Genomic DNA, 22,234 nt, shown 5'->3' on the forward strand with positions numbered 1-22,234 from the left:
ATGGTCACCGAGGCCTACCTAAGGTACTGAAATACTTACCCAGTTCATCCTATGCAGAGGTCCCTGTGCCCAAAAGGTCTCCATGGAAGAGCCCTGTGGGTCCCGTGTGTTTCCTTGAGGTAGTCAGAAACTACTGAGGATAACCTTATGAGCTCCTGGGAAGTTTGAAACCGGGCAACCCTGGCAAAACCTTCATTTCGTCCGTGGTAGGCGAGACAGGTGCGGTTTGAAAGCTGCCTGAAAAACACTCCTGCTGCCCATCTTCTCTTTGCTGCCTGACGGCGTCACGGAAGAACTGTGAGTGTACTCGTATGAGGCATGCTGGTCTCACTTCCTTGCTGGGCGCTCCTCCAGGAGCACACTGGAGCTTGCCGACAGAGAAATGGCACCCGTGGCCTCAAGTAAAAGTCCAGATTTCTCCCATAGTAAGCTTAGGTATGCCCTAGAAGCGAAGAAGCATGTGTTAAAGGAATGCTGCAACACTGTTATGTATTTCACGACTCATTGTCCAATCACGTTCGTTGTAACATCTGTGAAAGGGCACTGAATGCCGTCCAACTCTTCTGTTGCGTTTGAGTCCTAGGAAGAAAATGGCTTCGTTGGCTTTAAGGCTGTGAATGTGGAGCGTTAATGGCAAAGCCCTGCCCGGATCGCTCGACAGCTCTCGTTTGTACAGTATTCAAACGGCCTCAGGAACGCTGTTCCAAGCAGCCTTATATTCCATGCTGGTGTGCCCCAGCGAGGCATTTGGATTCTTCTGAGAAAAACCAGTGTGCCTCACAAATGAAACCTGTGGGCTCCCAAAAGACCTCTGCCTAGGGCCGTCGGAAGCTAGATGTTTAGTTCCAGAGGAAAAACAACAGACAGGTTTCCCTGTGACAATGCTGGACTTCTGGGACCATCCAGATTCACCAAGGCCTACCTTTTGCCCGGTGGGGGAATGCTCTTCTGCACGTACAGCACTCTCCAAGTGAAAACCTTTCTTAGCAGAAGGAGGCAGTCTTTCCCTAGTACTAGAAGCTAGGCAGAATCTTCAGATAAACATGCTGTGTCATCAAGATTGAAAGTGGGACACCGAAGGGAACGTTGGCATTCTCCTTGTATAGAACCGACTTGCTTTGGGCTTCAAATCTGCCTGAACAGCACTAGCGGCCCAACTCCTCTTCACTGCACGATTGTCGCTGTGGGCCAATGCTGGGTCTCTCAAAGTTAATAATGTGCTGCCATTCCTTTCTAGAATCTCAACACACTGCACTCCAGATTCAGCTCCAGCCAAATGAAAGGTGACCTAAGGCCTCAAGGTAAGGTCCAGTGTTTCACATCTGCAGAGTTGGGTGTGCAGTGGTATCCACGAAGCCATACTCTGAAATGGAGTGCCTTAACTCTGCTATGCCCTGGGGATACATAGGACAGTCGATCGTGCACCAATTTTGCATGATGACCACTGTGTGACAGAAGAGCTGCCGCTGGCTTCTGAGGAACCCCAGGCGAAATAGGCCCCTGGGAAGCACTCTTCACGTTCAGAGCAAGGGCAACGTACTCCTTTCTGGGTTGCTAGGTAGAGTGTTCCAGTCGTCAAAGAGCCTCGCGAAAGCAGCGCCTGGCAGACTCTCTTTGCAAGTGGATCGGCCCCAGTGACGGAAAGGGAACTGCACTGCTACTGCACAGTGTGCAGACGATACAGTCCAGGACCCAGGACAGCACTCTCACAGAAGCGAAAGCTAAGCTTTGCATCCAGCCTGAAGACCAGTACATTTTTCACTTTTAACACTGTTAGGTAAGTGCAGGAGCATTGGTCACCGAGGCCTACCTAAGTTACTGAAATACTTACCCAGTTCATCCTATGCAATGGTCCCTGTGCGCAAAGGGTCTCCAAGGACGGGCCCTGTGGGCCCCGTGTGTTTCCTTGAGGTAGTCAGAAATTACTGAGGATAACCTTATGAGCTCAAGTTTGAAACCGGGCAACCCTGGCAAAACCTTCATTTCGTCCGTGGTAGGCGAGACAGGTGCGGTTTGAAAGCTGCCTGAAAAACACTCCTGCTGCCCATCTTCTCTTTGCTGCCTGACGGCGTCACGGAAGAACTGTGAGTGTACTCGTATGAGGCATGCTGGTCTCAGTTCCTTGCTGGGAGCTCCTCCAGGAGCACACGGGAGCTTGCCGGCAAAGAACTGGCACCCCTGTGCTCAAGTAAAAGTCCAGATTTCTCCCAAAGTCAGCTTAGCTATGCCCTAGTAGCGAAGAAGCATGTTTTAAAGGAATGCTGCAACACTCTTCTATATCTCACGACTCATTCTGCACTCACGTTGGTTGTAACATGTGTGAAGGGGCACTGAATGCCGTCCAACTCATCTGTTTCGTTTGAGTCCCAGGAAGCAAATGGGTTCGTTGGCTTTAAGGCTGAGAACGTGGAGTGGTAATGGCAAAGCCCTGCCCGGATGGCTCGACAGCTCTCATTTATACAGCATTCAAACGGCCTCAGGAACGCCGTTCCAAGCAGCCTTACATTCCATGCTGGCGTAGCCAGGGAGGCATTTGGATTCTTCTGAGAAACACCACTGTGCCTCACAAGTGAAACCTGTGGGCTCCCAAATACGTCTCCCTACGGCTGTCGGATGCTAGATGTTTAGTTCCAGCCTGAAAACAACGGACAGCTTTCCCTGTGACAATGCTGGACTTCCGGGACCATCCAGATACACCAAGGCCCAACTTTTGCCCGGCGGGGGAATGCTCTTCTGCACGTACGGCACTCCCCACGTGAAAACCTTTCTTAGCAGAAGGAAGCAGTCTTTCCCTAGTACTAGATAGCTAGGCTTCATCTTCAGATAACATGCTGTGTCATCAAGCTTGAAAATGGGACACCGATGGGTACGTTCGCATTCTCCCGGTTTGGAAGCCTCTTGCTTTGGGCTGCAAAGCTGCCTGAACAGCACTAGCGGCCCAGCTTCTCTTCACTCCAGGACTATCGCTGTGAGCCAAGTCTGCGTTCTCTCAATGTCAATAATGTGCTGGCAATTCCTTTCTAGAAACTCATCCCACTGAACTCCAGATTCAGCTCCGTACAAATGAAAGGTGACCTAAGTCCTCAAGGTAAGGTCCAGTGTGTCACATCAGCAGAGTTGAGTGCGCCATGGTAGCCAAGAAGCCATACTCTGAAAAGGAGTGCCTTAACTCTGCTATGCCCCTGGGGACACATAGGGCAGTCTATCGTTCACCAATTTCTCATGATGACCACTGTGTGCCGGAAGAGCAGCTGCTGGCTTCTGAGGAACCCTAGGCGTAGCAGACCCCCTGAAGCACTCTTCACATTCATAGCAAGGGCAACGTACTCCTTTCTGGGATGCCTAGGTAGAGTGTTCCAGTCGTCAAAAAGCCTAGCGAAAGCAGCGCCTGGCAGACTCTCTTTGCAAGTGGATCGTCCTCAGTGACTGAAACAAAAGTGCACTGCTACTGCACAGTGTGCTTGAGATTCAGTCTGGGCCACAGGATAGCACTCTCACAGAAGCGAAAGCTAAACTTTGCATCCAGCCTGAAGACCAGAACATTTTTGACACTTCACACTGCCAAGTATGTGCAAGAGCCATGGTCACCGAGGCCTACCTAAGGTACTGAAATACTTACCCAGTTCATCCTATGCAGAGGTCCCTGTGCCCAAAAGGTCTCCATGGAAGAGCCCTGTGGGTCCCGTGTGTTTCCTTGAGGTAGTCAGAAACTACTGAGGATAACCTTATGAGCTCCTGGGAAGTTTGAAACCGGGCAACCCTGGCAAAACCTTCATTTCGTCCGTGGTAGGCGAGACAGGTGCGGTTTGAAAGCTGCCTGAAAAACACTCCTGCTGCCCATCTTCTCTTTGCTGCCTGACGGCGTCACGGAAGAACTGTGAGTGTACTCGTATGAGGCATGCTGGTCTCACTTCCTTGCTGGGCGCTCCTCCAGGAGCACACTGGAGCTTGCCGACAGAGAAATGGCACCCGTGGCCTCAAGTAAAAGTCCAGATTTCTCCCATAGTAAGCTTAGGTATGCCCTAGAAGCGAAGAAGCATGTGTTAAAGGAATGCTGCAACACTGTTATGTATTTCACGACTCATTGTCCAATCACGTTCGTTGTAACATCTGTGAAAGGGCACTGAATGCCGTCCAACTCTTCTGTTGCGTTTGAGTCCTAGGAAGAAAATGGCTTCGTTGGCTTTAAGGCTGTGAATGTGGAGCGTTAATGGCAAAGCCCTGCCCGGATCGCTCGACAGCTCTCGTTTGTACAGTATTCAAATGGCCTCAGGAACGCTGTTCCAAGCAGCCTTATATTCCATGCTGGTGTGCCCCAGCGAGGCATTTGGATTCTTCTGAGAAAAACCAGTGTGCCTCACAAATGAAACCTGTGGGCTCCCAAAAGACCTCTGCCTAGGGCCGTCGGAAGCTAGATGTTTAGTTCCAGAGGAAAAACAACAGACAGGTTTCCCTGTGACAATGCTGGACTTCTGGGACCATCCAGATTCACCAAGGCCTACCTTTTGCCCGGTGGGGGAATGCTCTTCTGCACGTACAGCACTCTCCAAGTGAAAACCTTTCTTAGCAGAAGGAGGCAGTCTTTCCCTAGTACTAGAAGCTAGGCAGAATCTTCAGATAAACATGCTGTGTCATCAAGATTGAAAGTGGGACACCGAAGGGAACGTTGGCATTCTCCTTGTATAGAACCGACTTGCTTTGGGCTTCAAATCTGCCTGAACAGCACTAGCGGCCCAACTCCTCTTCACTGCACGATTGTCGCTGTGGGCCAATGCTGGGTCTCTCAAAGTTAATAATGTGCTGCCATTCCTTTCTAGAATCTCAACACACTGCACTCCAGATTCAGCTCCAGCCAAATGAAAGGTGACCTAAGGCCTCAAGGTAAGGTCCAGTGTTTCACATCTGCAGAGTTGGGTGTGCAGTGGTATCCACGAAGCCATACTCTGAAATGGAGTGCCTTAACTCTGCTATGCCCTGGGGATACATAGGACAGTCGATCGTGCACCAATTTTGCATGATGACCGCTGTGTGACAGAAGAGCTGCCGCTGGCTTCTGAGGAACCCCAGGCGAAATAGGCCCCTGGGAAGCACTCTTCACATTCAGAGCAAGGGCAACGTACTCCTTTCTGGGTTGCTAGGTAGAGTGTTCCAGTCGTCAAAGAGCCTCGCGAAAGCAGCGCCTGGCAGACTCTCTTTGCAAGTGGATCGGCCCCAGTGACGGAAAGGGAACTGCACTGCTACTGCACAGTGTGCAGACGATACAGTCCGGGACCCAGGACAGCACTCTCACAGAAGCGAAAGCTAAGCTTTGCATCCAGCCTGAAGACCAGTACATTTTTCACTTTTAACACTGTTAGGTAAGTGCAGGAGCATTGGTCACCGAGGCCTACCTAAGTTACTGAAATACTTACCCAGTTCATCCTATGCAATGGTCCCTGTGCGCAAAGGGTCTCCAAGGACGGGCCCTGTGGGCCCCGTGTGTTTCCTTGAGGTAGTCAGAAATTACTGAGGATAACCTTATGAGCTCAAGTTTGAAACCGGGCAACCCTGACAAAACCTTCATTTCGTCCGTGGTAGGCGAGACAGGTGCGGTTTGAAAGCTGCCTGAAAAACACTCCTGCTGCCCATCTTCTCTTTGCTGCCTGACGGCGTCACGGAAGAACTGTGAGTGTACTCGTATGAGGCATGCTGGTCTCAGTTCCTTGCTGGGAGCTCCTCCAGGAGCACACGGGAGCTTGCCGGCAAAGAACTGGCACCCCTGTGCTCAAGTAAAAGTCCAGATTTCTCCCATAGTCAGCTTAGCTATGCCCTAGTAGCGAAGAAGCATGTTTTAAAGGAATGCTGCAACACTCTTATATATCTCACGACTCATTCTGCACTCACGTTGGTTGTAACATGTGTGAAGGGGCACTGAATGCCGTCCAACTCATCTGTTGCGTTTGAGTCTCAGGAAGCAAATGGGTTCGTTGGCTTTAAGGCTGAGAACGTGGAGTGGTAATGGCAAAGCCCTGCCCGGATGGCTGGACAGCTCTCATTTATACAGCATTCAAACGGCCTCAGGAACGCCGTTCCAAGCAGCCTTACATTCCATGCTGGCGTAGCCAGGGAGGCATTTGGATTCTTCTGAGAAACACCACTGTGCCTCACAAGTGAAACCTGTGGGCTCCCAAATACGTCTCCCTACGGCTGTCGGATGCTAGATGTTTAGTTCCAGCCTGAAAACAACGGACAGCTTTCCCTGTGACAATGCTGGACTTCCGGGACCATCCAGATACACCAAGGCCCAACTTTTGCCCGGCAGGGGAATGCTCTTCTGCACGTACGGCACTCCCCACGTGAAAACCTTTCTTAGCAGAAGGAAGCAGTCTTTCCCTAGTACTAGATAGCTAGGCTTCATCTTCAGATAACATGCTGTGTCATCAAGCTTGAAAATGGGACACCGATGGGTACGTTCGCATTCTCCCGGTTTGGAAGCCTCTTGCTTTGGGCTGCAAAGCTGCCTGAACAGCACTAGCGGCCCAGCTTCTCTTCACTCCAGGACTATCGCTGTGAGCCAAGTCTGCGTTCTCTCAATGTCAATAATGTGCTGGCAATTCCTTTCTAGAAACTCATCCCACTGAACTCCAGATTCAGCTCCGTACAAATGAAAGGTGACCTAAGTCCTCAAGGTAAGGTCCAGTGTGTCACATCAGCAGAGTTGAGTGCGCCGTGGTAGCCAAGAAGCCATACTCTGAAAAGGAGTGCCTTAACTCTGCTATGCCCCTGGGGACACATAGGGCAGTCTATCGTTCACCAATTTCTCATGATGACCACTGTGTGCCGGAAGAGCAGCTGCTGGCTTCTGAGGAACCCTAGGCGTAGCAGACCCCCTGAAGCACTCTTCACATTCATAGCAAGGGCAACGTACTCCTTTCTGGGATGCCTAGGTAGAGTGTTCCAGTCGTCAAAAAGCCTAGCGAAAGCAGCGCCTGGCAGACTCTCTTTGCAAGTGGATCGTCCTCAGTGACTGAAACAAAAGTGCACTGCTACTGCACAGTGTGCTTGAGATTCAGTCTGGGCCACAGGATAGCACTCTCACAGAAGCGAAAGCTAAACTTTGCATCCAGCCTGAAGACCAGAACATTTTTGACACTTCACACTGCCAAGTATGTGCAAGAGCCATGGTCACCGAGGCCTACCTAAGGTACTGAAATACTTACCCAGTTCATCCTATGCAGAGGTCCCTGTGCCCAAAAGGTCTCCATGGAAGAGCCCTGTGGGTCCCGTGTGTTTCCTTGAGGTAGTCAGAAACTACTGAGGATAACCTTATGAGCTCCTGGGAAGTTTGAAACCGGGCAACCCTGGCAAAACCTTCATTTCGTCCGTGGTAGGCGAGACAGGTGCGGTTTGAAAGCTGCCTGAAAAACACTCCTGCTGCCCATCTTCTCTTTGCTGCCTGACGGCGTCACGGAAGAACTGTGAGTGTACTCGTATGAGGCATGCTGGTGTCACTTCCTTGCTGGGCGCTCCTCCAGGAGCACACTGGAGCTTGCCGACAGAGAAATGGCACCCGTGGCCTCAAGTAAAAGTCCAGATTTCTCCCATAGTAAGCTTAGGTATGCCCTAGAAGCGAAGAAGCATGTGTTAAAGGAATGCTGCAACACTGTTATGTATTTCACGACTCATTGTCCAATCACGTTCGTTGTAACATCTGTGAAAGGGCACTGAATGCCGTCCAACTCTTCTGTTGCGTTTGAGTCCTAGGAAGAAAATGGCTTCGTTGGCTTTAAGGCTGTGAATGTGGAGCGTTAATGGCAAAGCCCTGCCCGGATCGCTCGACAGCTCTCGTTTGTACAGTATTCAAACGGCCTCAGGAACGCTGTTCCAAGCAGCCTTATATTCCATGCTGGTGTGCCCCAGCGAGGCATTTGGATTCTTCTGAGAAAAACCAGTGTGCCTCACAAATGAAACCTGTGGGCTCCCAAAAGACCTCTGCCTAGGGCCGTCGGAAGCTAGATGTTTAGTTCCAGAGGAAAAACAACAGACAGGTTTCCCTGTGACAATGCTGGACTTCTGGGACCATCCAGATTCACCAAGGCCTACCTTTTGCCCGGTGGGGGAATGCTCTTCTGCACGTACAGCACTCTCCAAGTGAAAACCTTTCTTAGCAGAAGGAGGCAGTCTTTCCCTAGTACTAGAAGCTAGGCAGAATCTTCAGATAAACATGCTGTGTCATCAAGATTGAAAGTGGGACACCGAAGGGAACGTTGGCATTCTCCTTGTATAGAACCGACTTGCTTTGGGCTTCAAATCTGCCTGAACAGCACTAGCGGCCCAACTCCTCTTCACTGCACGATTGTCGCTGTGGGCCAATGCTGGGTCTCTCAAAGTTAATAATGTGCTGCCATTCCTTTCTAGAATCTCAACACACTGCACTCCAGATTCAGCTCCAGCCAAATGAAAGGTGACCTAAGGCCTCAAGGTAAGGTCCAGTGTTTCACATCTGCAGAGTTGGGTGTGCAGTGGTATCCACGAAGCCATACTCTGAAATGGAGTGCCTTAACTCTGCTATGCCCTGGGGATACATAGGACAGTCGATCGTGCACCAATTTTGCATGATGACCGCTGTGTGACAGAAGAGCTGCCGCTGGCTTCTGAGGAACCCCAGGCGAAATAGGCCCCTGGGAAGCACTCTTCACATTCAGAGCAAGGGCAACGTAGTCCTTTCTGGGTTGCTAGGTAGAGTGTTCCAGTCGTCAAAGAGCCTCGCGAAAGCAGCGCCTGGCAGACTCTCTTTGCAAGTGGATCGGCCCCAGTGACGGAAAGGGAACTGCACTGCTACTGCACAGTGTGCAGACGATACAGTCCGGGACCCAGGACAGCACTCTCACAGAAGCGAAAGCTAAGCTTTGCATCCAGCCTGAAGACCAGTACATTTTTCACTTTTAACACTGTTAGGTAAGTGCAGGAGCATTGGTCACCGAGGCCTACCTAAGTTACTGAAATACTTACCCAGTTCATCCTATGCAATGGTCCCTGTGCGCAAAGGGTCTCCAAGGACGGGCCCTGTGGGCCCCGTGTGTTTCCTTGAGGTAGTCAGAAATTACTGAGGATAACCTTATGAGCTCAAGTTTGAAACCGGGCAACCCTGACAAAACCTTCATTTCGTCCGTGGTAGGCGAGACAGGTGCGGTTTGAAAGCTGCCTGAAAAACACTCCTGCTGCCCATCTTCTCTTTGCTGCCTGACGGCGTCACGGAAGAACTGTGAGTGTACTCGTATGAGGCATGCTGGTCTCAGTTCCTTGCTGGGAGCTCCTCCAGGAGCACACGGGAGCTTGCCGGCAAAGAACTGGCACCCCTGTGCTCAAGTAAAAGTCCAGATTTCTCCCATAGTCAGCTTAGCTATGCCCTAGTAGCGAAGAAGCATGTTTTAAAGGAATGCTGCAACACTCTTATATATCTCACGACTCATTCTGCACTCACGTTGGTTGTAACATGTGTGAAGGGGCACTGAATGCCGTCCAACTCATCTGTTGCGTTTGAGTCCCAGGAAGCAAATGGGTTCGTTGGCTTTAAGGCTGAGAACGTGGAGTGGTAATGGCAAAGCCCTGCCCGGATGGCTGGACAGCTCTCATTTATACAGCATTCAAACGGCCTCAGGAACGCCGTTCCAAGCAGCCTTACATTCCATGCTGGCGTAGCCAGGGAGGCATTTGGATTCTTCTGAGAAACACCACTGTGCCTCACAAGTGAAACCTGTGGGCTCCCAAATACGTCTCCCTACGGCTGTCGGATGCTAGATGTTTAGTTCCAGCCTGAAAACAACGGACAGCTTTCCCTGTGACAATGCTGGACTTCCGGGACCATCCAGATACACCAAGGCCCAACTTTTGCCCGGCGGGGGAATGCTCTTCTGCACGTACGGCACTCCCCACGTGAAAACCTTTCTTAGCAGAAGGAAGCAGTCTTTCCCTAGTACTAGATAGCTAGGCTTCATCTTCAGATAACATGCTGTGTCATCAAGCTTGAAAATGGGACACCGATGGGTACGTTCGCATTCTCCCGGTTTGGAAGCCTCTTGCTTTGGGCTGCAAAGCTGCCTGAACAGCACTAGCGGCCCAGCTTCTCTTCACTCCAGGACTATCGCTGTGAGCCAAGTCTGCGTTCTCTCAATGTCAATAATGTGCTGGCAATTCCTTTCTAGAAACTCATCCCACTGAACTCCAGATTCAGCTCCGTACAAATGAAAGGTGACCTAAGTCCTCAAGGTAAGGTCCAGTGTGTCACATCAGCAGAGTTGAGTGCGCCGTGGTAGCCAAGAAGCCATACTCTGAAAAGGAGTGCCTTAACTCTGCTATGCCCCTGGGGACACATAGGGCAGTCTATCGTTCACCAATTTCTCATGATGACCACTGTGTGCCGGAAGAGCAGCTGCTGGCTTCTGAGGAACCCTAGGCGTAGCAGACCCCCTGAAGCACTCTTCACATTCATAGCAAGGGCAACGTACTCCTTTCTGGGATGCCTAGGTAGAGTGTTCCAGTCGTCAAAAAGCCTAGCGAAAGCAGCGCCTGGCAGACTCTCTTTGCAAGTGGATCGTCCTCAGTGACTGAAACAAAAGTGCACTGCTACTGCACAGTGTGCTTGAGATTCAGTCTGGGCCACAGGATAGCACTCTCACAGAAGCGAAAGCTAAACTTTGCATCCAGCCTGAAGACCAGAACATTTTTGACACTTCACACTGCCAAGTATGTGCAAGAGCCATGGTCACCGAGGCCTACCTAAGGTACTGAAATACTTACCCAGTTCATCCTATGCAGAGGTCCCTGTGCCCAAAAGGTCTCCATGGAAGAGCCCTGTGGGTCCCGTGTGTTTCCTTGAGGTAGTCAGAAACTACTGAGGATAACCTTATGAGCTCCTGGGAAGTTTGAAACCGGGCAACCCTGGCAAAACCTTCATTTCGTCCGTGGTAGGCGAGACAGGTGCGGTTTGAAAGCTGCCTGAAAAACACTCCTGCTGCCCATCTTCTCTTTGCTGCCTGACGGCGTCACGGAAGAACTGTGAGTGTACTCGTATGAGGCATGCTGGTCTCACTTCCTTGCTGGGAGCTCCTCCAGGAGCACACTGGAGCTTGCCGACAGAGAAATGGCACCCGTGGCCTCAAGTAAAAGTCCAGATTTCTCCCATAGTAAGCTTAGCTATGCCCTAGAAGCGAAGAAGCATGTGTTAAAGGAATGCTGCAACACTGTTATGTATTTCACGACTCATTGTCCAATCACGTTCGTTGTAACATCTGTGAAAGGGCACTGAATGCCGTCCAACTCTTCTGTTGCGTTTGAGTCCTAGGAAGAAAATGGCTTCGTTGGCTTTAAGGCTGTGAATGTGGAGCGTTAATGGCAAAGCCCTGCCCGGATCGCTCGACAGCTCTCGTTTGTACAGTATTCAAACGGCCTCAGGAACGCTGTTCCAAGCAGCCTTATATTCCATGCTGGTGTGCCCCAGCGAGGCATTTGGATTCTTCTGAGAAAAACCAGTGTGCCTCACAAATGAAACCTGTGGGCTCCCAAAAGACCTCTGCCTAGGGCCGTCGGAAGCTAGATGTTTAGTTCCAGAGGAAAAACAACAGACAGGTTTCCCTGTGACAATGCTGGACTTCTGGGACCATCCAGATTCACCAAGGCCTACCTTTTGCCCGGTGGGGGAATGCTCTTCTGCACGTACAGCACTCTCCAAGTGAAAACCTTTCTTAGCAGAAGGAGGCAGTCTTTCCCTAGTACTAGAAGCTAGGCAGAATCTTCAGATAAACATGCTGTGTCATCAAGATTGAAAGTGGGACACCGAAGGGAACGTTGGCATTCTCCTTGTATAGAACCGACTTGCTTTGGGCTTCAAATCTGCCTGAACAGCACTAGCGGCCCAACTCCTCTTCACTGCACGATTGTCGCTGTGGGCCAATGCTGGGTCTCTCAAAGTTAATAATGTGCTGCCATTCCTTTCTAGAATCTCAACACACTGCACTCCAGATTCAGCTCCAGCCAAATGAAAGGTGACCTAAGGCCTCAAGGTAAGGTCCAGTGTTTCACATCTGCAGAGTTGGGTGTGCAGTGGTATCCACGAAGCCATACTCTGAAATGGAGTGCCTTAACTCTGCTATGCCCTGGGGATACATAGGACAGTCGATCGTGCACCAATTTTGCATGATGACCGCTGTGTGACAGAAGAGCTGCCGCTGGCTTCTGAGGAACCCCAGGCGAAATAGGCCCCCGGGAAGCACTCTTCACATTCAGAGCAAGGGCAACGTACTCCTTTCTGGGTTGCTAGGTAGAGTGTTCCAGTCGTCAAAGAGCCTCGCGAAAGCAGCGCCTGGCAGACTCTCTTTGCAAGTGGATCGGCCCCAGTGACGGAAAGGGAACTGCACTGCTACTGCACAGTGTGCAGACGATACAGTCCGGGACCCAGGACAGCACTCTCACAGAAGCGAAAGCTAAGCTTTGCATCCAGCCTGAAGACCAGTACATTTTTCACTTTTAACACTGTTAGGTAAGTGCAGGAGCATTGGTCACCGAGGCCTACCTAAGTTACTGAAATACTTACCCAGTTCATCCTATGCAATGGTCCCTGTGCGCAAAGGGTCTCCAAGGACGGGCCCTGTGGGCCCCGTGTGTTTCCTTGAGGTAGTCAGAAATTACTGAGGATAACCTTATGAGCTCAAGTTTGAAACCGGGCAACCCTGACAAAACCTTCATTTCGTCCGTGGTAGGCGAGACAGGTGCGGTTTGAAAGCTGCCTGAAAAACACTCCTGCTGCCCATCTTCTCTTTGCTGCCTGACGGCATCACGAAAGAACTGTGAGTGTACTCGTATGAGGCATGCTGGTCTCAGTTCCTTGCTGGGAGCTCCTCCAGGAGCACACGGGAGCTTGCCGGCAAAGAACTGGCACCCCTGTGCTCAAGTAAAAGTCCAGATTTCTCCCATAGTCAGCTTAGCTATGCCCTAGTAGCGAAGAAGCATGTTTTAAAGGAATGCTGCAACACTCTTCTATATCTCACGACTCATTCTGCACTCACGTTGGTTGTAACATGTGTGAAGGGGCACTGAATGCCGTCCAACTCATCTGTTTCGTTTGAGTCCCAGGAAGCAAATGGGTTCGTTGGCTTTAAGGCTGAGAACGTGGAGTGGTAATGGCAAAGCCCTGCCCGGATGGCTCGACAGCTCTCATTTATACAGCATTCAAACGGCCTCAGGAACGCCGTTCCAAGCAGCCTTACATTCCATGCTGGCGTAGCCAGGGAGGCATTTGGATTCTTCTGAGAAACACCACTGTGCCTCACAAGTGAAACCTGTGGGCTCCCAAATACGTCTCCCTACGGCTGTCGGATGCTAGATGTTTAGTTCCAGCCTGAAAACAACGGACAGCTTTCCCTGTGACAATGCTGGACTTCCGGGACCATCCAGATACACCAAGGCCCAACTTTTGCCCGGCGGGGGAATGCTCTTCTGCACGTACGGCACTCCCCACGTGAAAACCTTTCTTAGCAGAAGGAAGCAGTCTTTCCCTAGTACTAGATAGCTAGGCTTCATCTTCAGATAACATGCTGTGTCATCAAGCTTGAAAATGGGACACCGATGGGTACGTTCGCATTCTCCCGGTTTGGAAGCCTCTTGCTTTGGGCTGCAAAGCTGCCTGAACAGCACTAGCGGCCCAGCTTCTCTTCACTCCAGGACTATCGCTGTGAGCCAAGTCTGCGTTCTCTCAATGTCAATAATGTGCTGGCAATTCCTTTCTAGAAACTCATCCCACTGAACTCCAGATTCAGCTCCGTACAAATGAAAGGTGACCTAAGTCCTCAAGGTAAGGTCCAGTGTGTCACATCAGCAGAGTTGAGTGCGCCGTGGTAGCCAAGAAGCCATACTCTGAAAAGGAGTGCCTTAACTCTGCTATGCCCCTGGGGACACATAGGGCAGTCTATCGTTCACCAATTTCTCATGATGACCACTGTGTGCCGGAAGAGCAGCTGCTGGCTTCTGAGGAACCCTAGGCGTAGCAGACCCCCTGAAGCACTCTTCACATTCATAGCAAGGGCAACGTACTCCTTTCTGGGATGCCTAGGTAGAGTGTTCCAGTCGTCAAAAAGCCTAGCGAAAGCAGCGCCTGGCAGACTCTCTTTGCAAGTGGATCGTCCTCAGTGACTGAAACAAAAGTGCACTGCTACTGCACAGTGTGCTTGAGATTCAGTCTGGGCCACAGGATAGCACTCTCACAGAAGCGAAAGCTAAACTTTGCATCCAGCCTGAAGACCAGAACATTTTTGACACTTCACACTGCCAAGTATGTGCAAGAGCCATGGTCACCGAGGCCTACCTAAGGTACTGAAATACTTACCCAGTTCATCCTATGCAGAGGTCCCTGTGCCCAAAAGGTCTCCATGGAAGAGCCCTGTGGGTCCCGTGTGTTTCCTTGAGGTAGTCAGAAACTACTGAGGATAACCTTATGAGCTCCTGGGAAGTTTGAAACCGGGCAACCCTGGCAAAACCTTCATTTCGTCCGTGGTAGGCGAGACAGGTGCGGTTTGAAAGCTGCCTGAAAAACACTCCTGCTGCCCATCTTCTCTTTGCTGCCTGACGGCGTCACGGAAGAACTGTGAGTGTACTCGTATGAGGCATGCTGGTCTCACTTCCTTGCTGGGCGCTCCTCCAGGAGCACACTGGAGCTTGCCGACAGAGAAATGGCACCCGTGGCCTCAAGTAAAAGTCCAGATTTCTCCCATAGTAAGCTTAGGTATGCCCTAGAAGCGAAGAAGCATGTGTTAAAGGAATGCTGCAACACTGTTATGTATTTCACGACTCATTGTCCAATCACGTTCGTTGTAACATCTGTGAAAGGGCACTGAATGCCGTCCAACTCTTCTGTTGCGTTTGAGTCCTAGGAAGAAAATGGCTTCGTTGGCTTTAAGGCTGTGAATGTGGAGCGTTAATGGCAAAGCCCTGCCCGGATCGCTCGACAGCTCTCGTTTGTACAGTATTCAAACGGCCTCAGGAACGCTGTTCCAAGCAGCCTTATATTCCATGCTGGTGTGCCCCAGCGAGGCATTTGGATTCTTCTGAGAAAAACCAGTGTGCCTCACAAATGAAACCTGTGGGCTCCCAAAAGACCTCTGCCTAGGGCCGTCGGAAGCTAGATGTTTAGTTCCAGAGGAAAAACAACAGACAGGTTTCCCTGTGACAATGCTGGACTTCTGGGACCATCCAGATTCACCAAGGCCTACCTTTTGCCCGGTGGGGGAATGCTCTTCTGCACGTACAGCACTCTCCAAGTGAAAACCTTTCTTAGCAGAAGGAGGCAGTCTTTCCCTAGTACTAGAAGCTAGGCAGAATCTTCAGATAAACATGCTGTGTCATCAAGATTGAAAGTGGGACACCGAAGGGAACGTTGGCATTCTCCTTGTATAGAACCGACTTGCTTTGGGCTTCAAATCTGCCTGAACAGCACTAGCGGCCCAACTCCTCTTCACTGCACGATTGTCGCTGTGGGCCAATGCTGGGTCTCTCAAAGTTAATAATGTGCTGCCATTCCTTTCTAGAATCTCAACACACTGCACTCCAGATTCAGCTCCAGCCAAATGAAAGGTGACCTAAGGCCTCAAGGTAAGGTCCAGTGTTTCACATCTGCAGAGTTGGGTGTGCAGTGGTATCCACGAAGCCATACTCTGAAATGGAGTGCCTTAACTCTGCTATGCCCTGGGGATACATAGGACAGTCGATCGTGCACCAATTTTGCATGATGACCGCTGTGTGACAGAAGAGCTGCCGCTGGCTTCTGAGGAACCCCAGGCGAAATAGGCCCCTGGGAAGCACTCTTCACATTCAGAGCAAGGGCAACGTAGTCCTTTCTGGGTTGCTAGGTAGAGTGTTCCAGTCGTCAAAGAGCCTCGCGAAAGCAGCGCCTGGCAGACTCTCTTTGCAAGTGGATCGGCCCCAGTGACGGAAAGGGAACTGCACTGCTACTGCACAGTGTGCAGACGATACAGTCCGGGACCCAGGACAGCACTCTCACAGAAGCGAAAGCTAAGCTTTGCATCCAGCCTGAAGACCAGTACATTTTTCACTTTTAACACTGTTAGGTAAGTGCAGGAGCATTGGTCACCGAGGCCTACCTAAGTTACTGAAATACTTACCCAGTTCATCCTATGCAATGGTCCCTGTGCGCAAAGGGTCTCCAAGGACGGGCCCTGTGGGCCCCGTGTGTTTCCTTGAGGTAGTCAGAAATTACTGAGGATAACCTTATGAGCTCAAGTTTGAAACCGGGCAACCCTGACAAAACCTTCATTTCGTCCGTGGTAGGCGAGACAGGTGCGGTTTGAAAGCTGCCTGAAAAACACTCCTGCTGCCCATCTTCTCTTTGCTGCCTGACGGCGTCACGGAAGAACTGTGAGTGTACTCGTATGAGGCATGCTGGTCTCAGTTCCTTGCTGGGAGCTCCTCCAGGAGCACACGGGAGCTTGCCGGCAAAGAACTGGCACCCCTGTGCTCAAGTAAAAGTCCAGATTTCTCCCATAGTCAGCTTAGCTATGCCCTAGTAGCGAAGAAGCATGTTTTAAAGGAATGCTGCAACACTCTTATATATCTCACGACTCATTCTGCACTCACGTTGGTTGTAACATGTGTGAAGGGGCACTGAATGCCGTCCAACTCATCTGTTGCGTTTGAGTCCCAGGAAGCAAATGGGTTCGTTGGCTTTAAGGCTGAGAACGTGGAGTGGTAATGGCAAAGCCCTGCCCGGATGGCTGGACAGCTCTCATTTATACAGCATTCAAACGGCCTCAGGAACGCCGTTCCAAGCAGCCTTACATTCCATGCTGGCGTAGCCAGGGAGGCATTTGGATTCTTCTGAGAAACACCACTGTGCCTCACAAGTGAAACCTGTGGGCTCCCAAATACGTCTCCCTACGGCTGTCGGATGCTAGATGTTTAGTTCCAGCCTGAAAACAACGGACAGCTTTCCCTGTGACAATGCTGGACTTCCGGGACCATCCAGATACACCAAGGCCCAACTTTTGCCCGGCAGGGGAATGCTCTTCTGCACGTACGGCACTCCCCACGTGAAAACCTTTCTTAGCAGAAGGAAGCAGTCTTTCCCTAGTACTAGATAGCTAGGCTTCATCTTCAGATAACATGCTGTGTCATCAAGCTTGAAAATGGGACACCGATGGGTACGTTCGCATTCTCCCGGTTTGGAAGCCTCTTGCTTTGGGCTGCAAAGCTGCCTGAACAGCACTAGCGGCCCAGCTTCTCTTCACTCCAGGACTATCGCTGTGAGCCAAGTCTGCGTTCTCTCAATGTCAATAATGTGCTGGCAATTCCTTTCTAGAAACTCATCCCACTGAACTCCAGATTCAGCTCCGTACAAATGAAAGGTGACCTAAGTCCTCAAGGTAAGGTCCAGTGTGTCACATCAGCAGAGTTGAGTGCGCCGTGGTAGCCAAGAAGCCATACTCTGAAAAGGAGTGCCTTAACTCTGCTATGCCCCTGGGGACACATAGGGCAGTCTATCGTTCACCAATTTCTCATGATGACCACTGTGTGCCGGAAGAGCAGCTGCTGGCTTCTGAGGAACCCTAGGCGTAGCAGACCCCCTGAAGCACTCTTCACATTCATAGCAAGGGCAACGTACTCCTTTCTGGGATGCCTAGGTAGAGTGTTCCAGTCGTCAAAAAGCCTAGCGAAAGCAGCGCCTGGCAGACTCTCTTTGCAAGTGGATCGTCCTCAGTGACTGAAACAAAAGTGCACTGCTACTGCACAGTGTGCTTGAGATTCAGTCTGGGCCACAGGATAGCACTCTCACAGAAGCGAAAGCTAAACTTTGCATCCAGCCTGAAGACCAGAACATTTTTGACACTTCACACTGCCAAGTATGTGCAAGAGCCATGGTCACCGAGGCCTACCTAAGGTACTGAAATACTTACCCAGTTCATCCTATGCAGAGGTCCCTGTGCCCAAAAGGTCTCCATGGAAGAGCCCTGTGGGTCCCGTGTGTTTCCTTGAGGTAGTCAGAAACTACTGAGGATAACCTTATGAGCTCCTGGGAAGTTTGAAACCGGGCAACCCTGGCAAAACCTTCATTTCGTCCGTGGTAGGCGAGACAGGTGCGGTTTGAAAGCTGCCTGAAAAACACTCCTGCTGCCCATCTTCTCTTTGCTGCCTGACGGCGTCACGGAAGAACTGTGAGTGTACTCGTATGAGGCATGCTGGTCTCACTTCCTTGCTGGGCGCTCCTCCAGGAGCACACTGGAGCTTGCCGACAGAGAAATGGCACCCGTGGCCTCAAGTAAAAGTCCAGATTTCTCCCATAGTAAGCTTAGGTATGCCCTAGAAGCGAAGAAGCATGTGTTAAAGGAATGCTGCAACACTGTTATGTATTTCACGACTCATTGTCCAATCACGTTCGTTGTAACATCTGTGAAAGGGCACTGAATGCCGTCCAACTCTTCTGTTGCGTTTGAGTCCTAGGAAGAAAATGGCTTCGTTGGCTTTAAGGCTGTGAATGTGGAGCGTTAATGGCAAAGCCCTGCCCGGATCGCTCGACAGCTCTCGTTTGTACAGTATTCAAACGGCCTCAGGAACGCTGTTCCAAGCAGCCTTATATTCCATGCTGGTGTGCCCCAGCGAGGCATTTGGATTCTTCTGAGAAAAACCAGTGTGCCTCACAAATGAAACCTGTGGGCTCCCAAAAGACCTCTGCCTAGGGCCGTCGGAAGCTAGATGTTTAGTTCCAGAGGAAAAACAACAGACAGGTTTCCCTGTGACAATGCTGGACTTCTGGGACCATCCAGATTCACCAAGGCCTACCTTTTGCCCGGTGGGGGAATGCTCTTCTGCACGTACAGCACTCTCCAAGTGAAAACCTTTCTTAGCAGAAGGAGGCAGTCTTTCCCTAGTACTAGAAGCTAGGCAGAATCTTCAGATAAACATGCTGTGTCATCAAGATTGAAAGTGGGACACCGAAGGGAACGTTGGCATTCTCCTTGTATAGAACCGACTTGCTTTGGGCTTCAAATCTGCCTGAACAGCACTAGCGGCCCAACTCCTCTTCACTGCACGATTGTCGCTGTGGGCCAATGCTGGGTCTCTCAAAGTTAATAATGTGCTGCCATTCCTTTCTAGAATCTCAACACACTGCACTCCAGATTCAGCTCCAGCCAAATGAAAGGTGACCTAAGGCCTCAAGGTAAGGTCCAGTGTTTCACATCTGCAGAGTTGGGTGTGCAGTGGTATCCACGAAGCCATACTCTGAAATGGAGTGCCTTAACTCTGCTATGCCCTGGGGATACATAGGACAGTCGATCGTGCACCAATTTTGCATGATGACCGCTGTGTGACAGAAGAGCTGCCGCTGGCTTCTGAGGAACCCCAGGCGAAATAGGCCCCCGGGAAGCACTCTTCACATTCAGAGCAAGGGCAACGTACTCCTTTCTGGGTTGCTAGGTAGAGTGTTCCAGTCGTCAAAGAGCCTCGCGAAAGCAGCGCCTGGCAGACTCTCTTTGCAAGTGGATCGGCCCCAGTGACGGAAAGGGAACTGCACTGCTACTGCACAGTGTGCAGACGATACAGTCCGGGACCCAGGACAGCACTCTCACAGAAGCGAAAGCTAAGCTTTGCATCCAGCCTGAAGACCAGTACATTTTTCACTTTTAACACTGTTAGGTAAGTGCAGGAGCATTGGTCACCGAGGCCTACCTAAGTTACTGAAATACTTACCCAGTTCATCCTATGCAATGGTCCCTGTGCGCAAAGGGTCTCCAAGGACGGGCCCTGTGGGCCCCGTGTGTTTCCTTGAGGTAGTCAGAAATTACTGAGGATAACCTTATGAGCTCAAGTTTGAAACCGGGCAACCCTGACAAAACCTTCATTTCGTCCGTGGTAGGCGAGACAGGTGCGGTTTGAAAGCTGCCTGAAAAACACTCCTGCTGCCCATCTTCTCTTTGCTGCCTGACGGCATCACGAAAGAACTGTGAGTGTACTCGTATGAGGCATGCTGGTCTCAGTTCCTTGCTGGGAGCTCCTCCAGGAGCACACGGGAGCTTGCCGGCAAAGAACTGGCACCCCTGTGCTCAAGTAAAAGTCCAGATTTCTCCCATAGTCAGCTTAGCTATGCCCTAGTAGCGAAGAAGCATGTTTTAAAGGAATGCTGCAACACTCTTATATATCTCACGACTCATTCTGCACTCACGTTGGTTGTAACATGTGTGAAGGGGCACTGAATGCCGTCCAACTCATCTGTTGCGTTTGAGTCCCAGGAAGCAAATGGGTTCGTTGGCTTTAAGGCTGAGAACGTGGAGCGGTAATGGCAAAGCCCTGCCCGGATGGCTGGACAGCTCTCATTTATACAGCATTCAAACGGCCTCAGGAACGCCGTTCCAAGCAGCCTTACATTCCATGCTGGCGTAGCCAGGGAGGCATTTGGATTCTTCTGAGAAACACCACTGTGCCTCACAAGTGAAACCTGTGGGCTCCCAAATACGTCTCCCTACGGCTGTCGGATGCTAGATGTTTAGTTCCAGCCTGAAAACAACGGACAGCTTTCCCTGTGACAATGCTGGACTTCCGGGACCATCCAGATACACCAAGGCCCAACTTTTGCCCGGCGGGGGAATGCTCTTCTGCACGTACGGCACTCCCCACGTGAAAACCTTTCTTAGCAGAAGGAAGCAGTCTTTCCCTAGTACTAGATAGCTAGGCTTCATCTTCAGATAACATGCTGTGTCATCAAGCTTGAAAATGGGACACCGATGGGTACGTTCGCATTCTCCCGGTTTGGAAGCCTCTTGCTTTGGGCTTCAAAGCTGCCTGAACAGCACTAGCGGCCCAGCTTCTCTTCACTCCAGGACTATCGCTGTGAGCCAAGTCTGCGTTCTCTCAATGTCAATAATGTGCTGGCAATTCCTTTCTAGAAACTCATCCCACTGAACTCCAGATTCAGCTCCGTACAAATGAAAGGTGACCTAAGTCCTCAAGGTAAGGTCCAGTGTGTCACATCAGCAGAGTTGAGTGCGCCGTGGTAGCCAAGAAGCCATACTCTGAAAAGGAGTGCCTTAACTCTGCTATGCCCCTGGGGACACATAGGGCAGTCTATCGTTCACCAATTTCTCATGATGACCACTGTGTGCCGGAAGAGCAGCTGCTGGCTTCTGAGGAACCCTAGGCGTAGCAGACCCCCTGAAGCACTCTTCACATTCATAGCAAGGGCAACGTACTCCTTTCTGGGATGCCTAGGTAGAGTGTTCCAGTCGTCAAAAAGCCTAGCGAAAGCAGCGCCTGGCAGACTCTCTTTGCAAGTGGATCGTCCTCAGTGACTGAAACAAAAGTGCACTGCTACTGCACAGTGTGCTTGAGATTCAGTCTGGGCCACAGGATAGCACTCTCACAGAAGCGAAAGCTAAACTTTGCATCCAGCCTGAAGACCAGAACATTTTTGACACTTCACACTGCTAAGTATGTGCAAGAGCCATGGTCACCGAGGCCTACCTAAGGTACTGAAATACTTACCCAGTTCATCCTATGCAGAGGTCCCTGTGCCCAAAAGGTCTCCATGGAAGAGCCCTGTGGGTCCCGTGTGTTTCCTTGAGGTAGTCAGAAACTACTGAGGATAACCTTATGAGCTCCTGGGAAGTTTGAAACCGGGCAACCCTGGCAAAACCTTCATTTCGTCCGTGGTAGGCGAGACAGGTGCGGTTTGAAAGCTGCCTGAAAAACACTCCTGCTGCCCATCTTCTCTTTGCTGCCTGACGGCGTCACGGAAGAACTGTGAGTGTACTCGTATGAGGCATGCTGGTCTCACTTCCTTGCTGGGCGCTCCTCCAGGAGCACACTGGAGCTTGCCGACAGAGAAATGGCACCCGTGGCCTCAAGTAAAAGTCCAGATTTCTCCCATAGTAAGCTTAGGTATGCCCTAGAAGCGAAGAAGCATGTGTTAAAGGAATGCTGCAACACTGTTATGTATTTCACGACTCATTGTCCAATCACGTTCGTTGTAACATCTGTGAAAGGGCACTGAATGCCGTCCAACTCTTCTGTTGCGTTTGAGTCGCAGGAAGAAAATGGGTTCGTTGCCTTTAAGGCTGTGAATGTGGAGCGGTAATGGCAAAGCCCTGCCCGGATCGCTCGACAGCTCTCGTTTGTACAGTATTCAAACGGCCTCAGGAACGCTGTTCCAAGCAGCCTTATATTCCATGCTGGTGTGCCCCAGCGAGGCATTTGGATT

The sequence above is a fragment of the Balaenoptera borealis genome (genome assembly GCF_965194805.1).
Source record: "Balaenoptera borealis genome assembly, chromosome: 16".
NCBI lineage: Eukaryota > Metazoa > Chordata > Mammalia > Artiodactyla > Balaenopteridae > Balaenoptera > Balaenoptera borealis.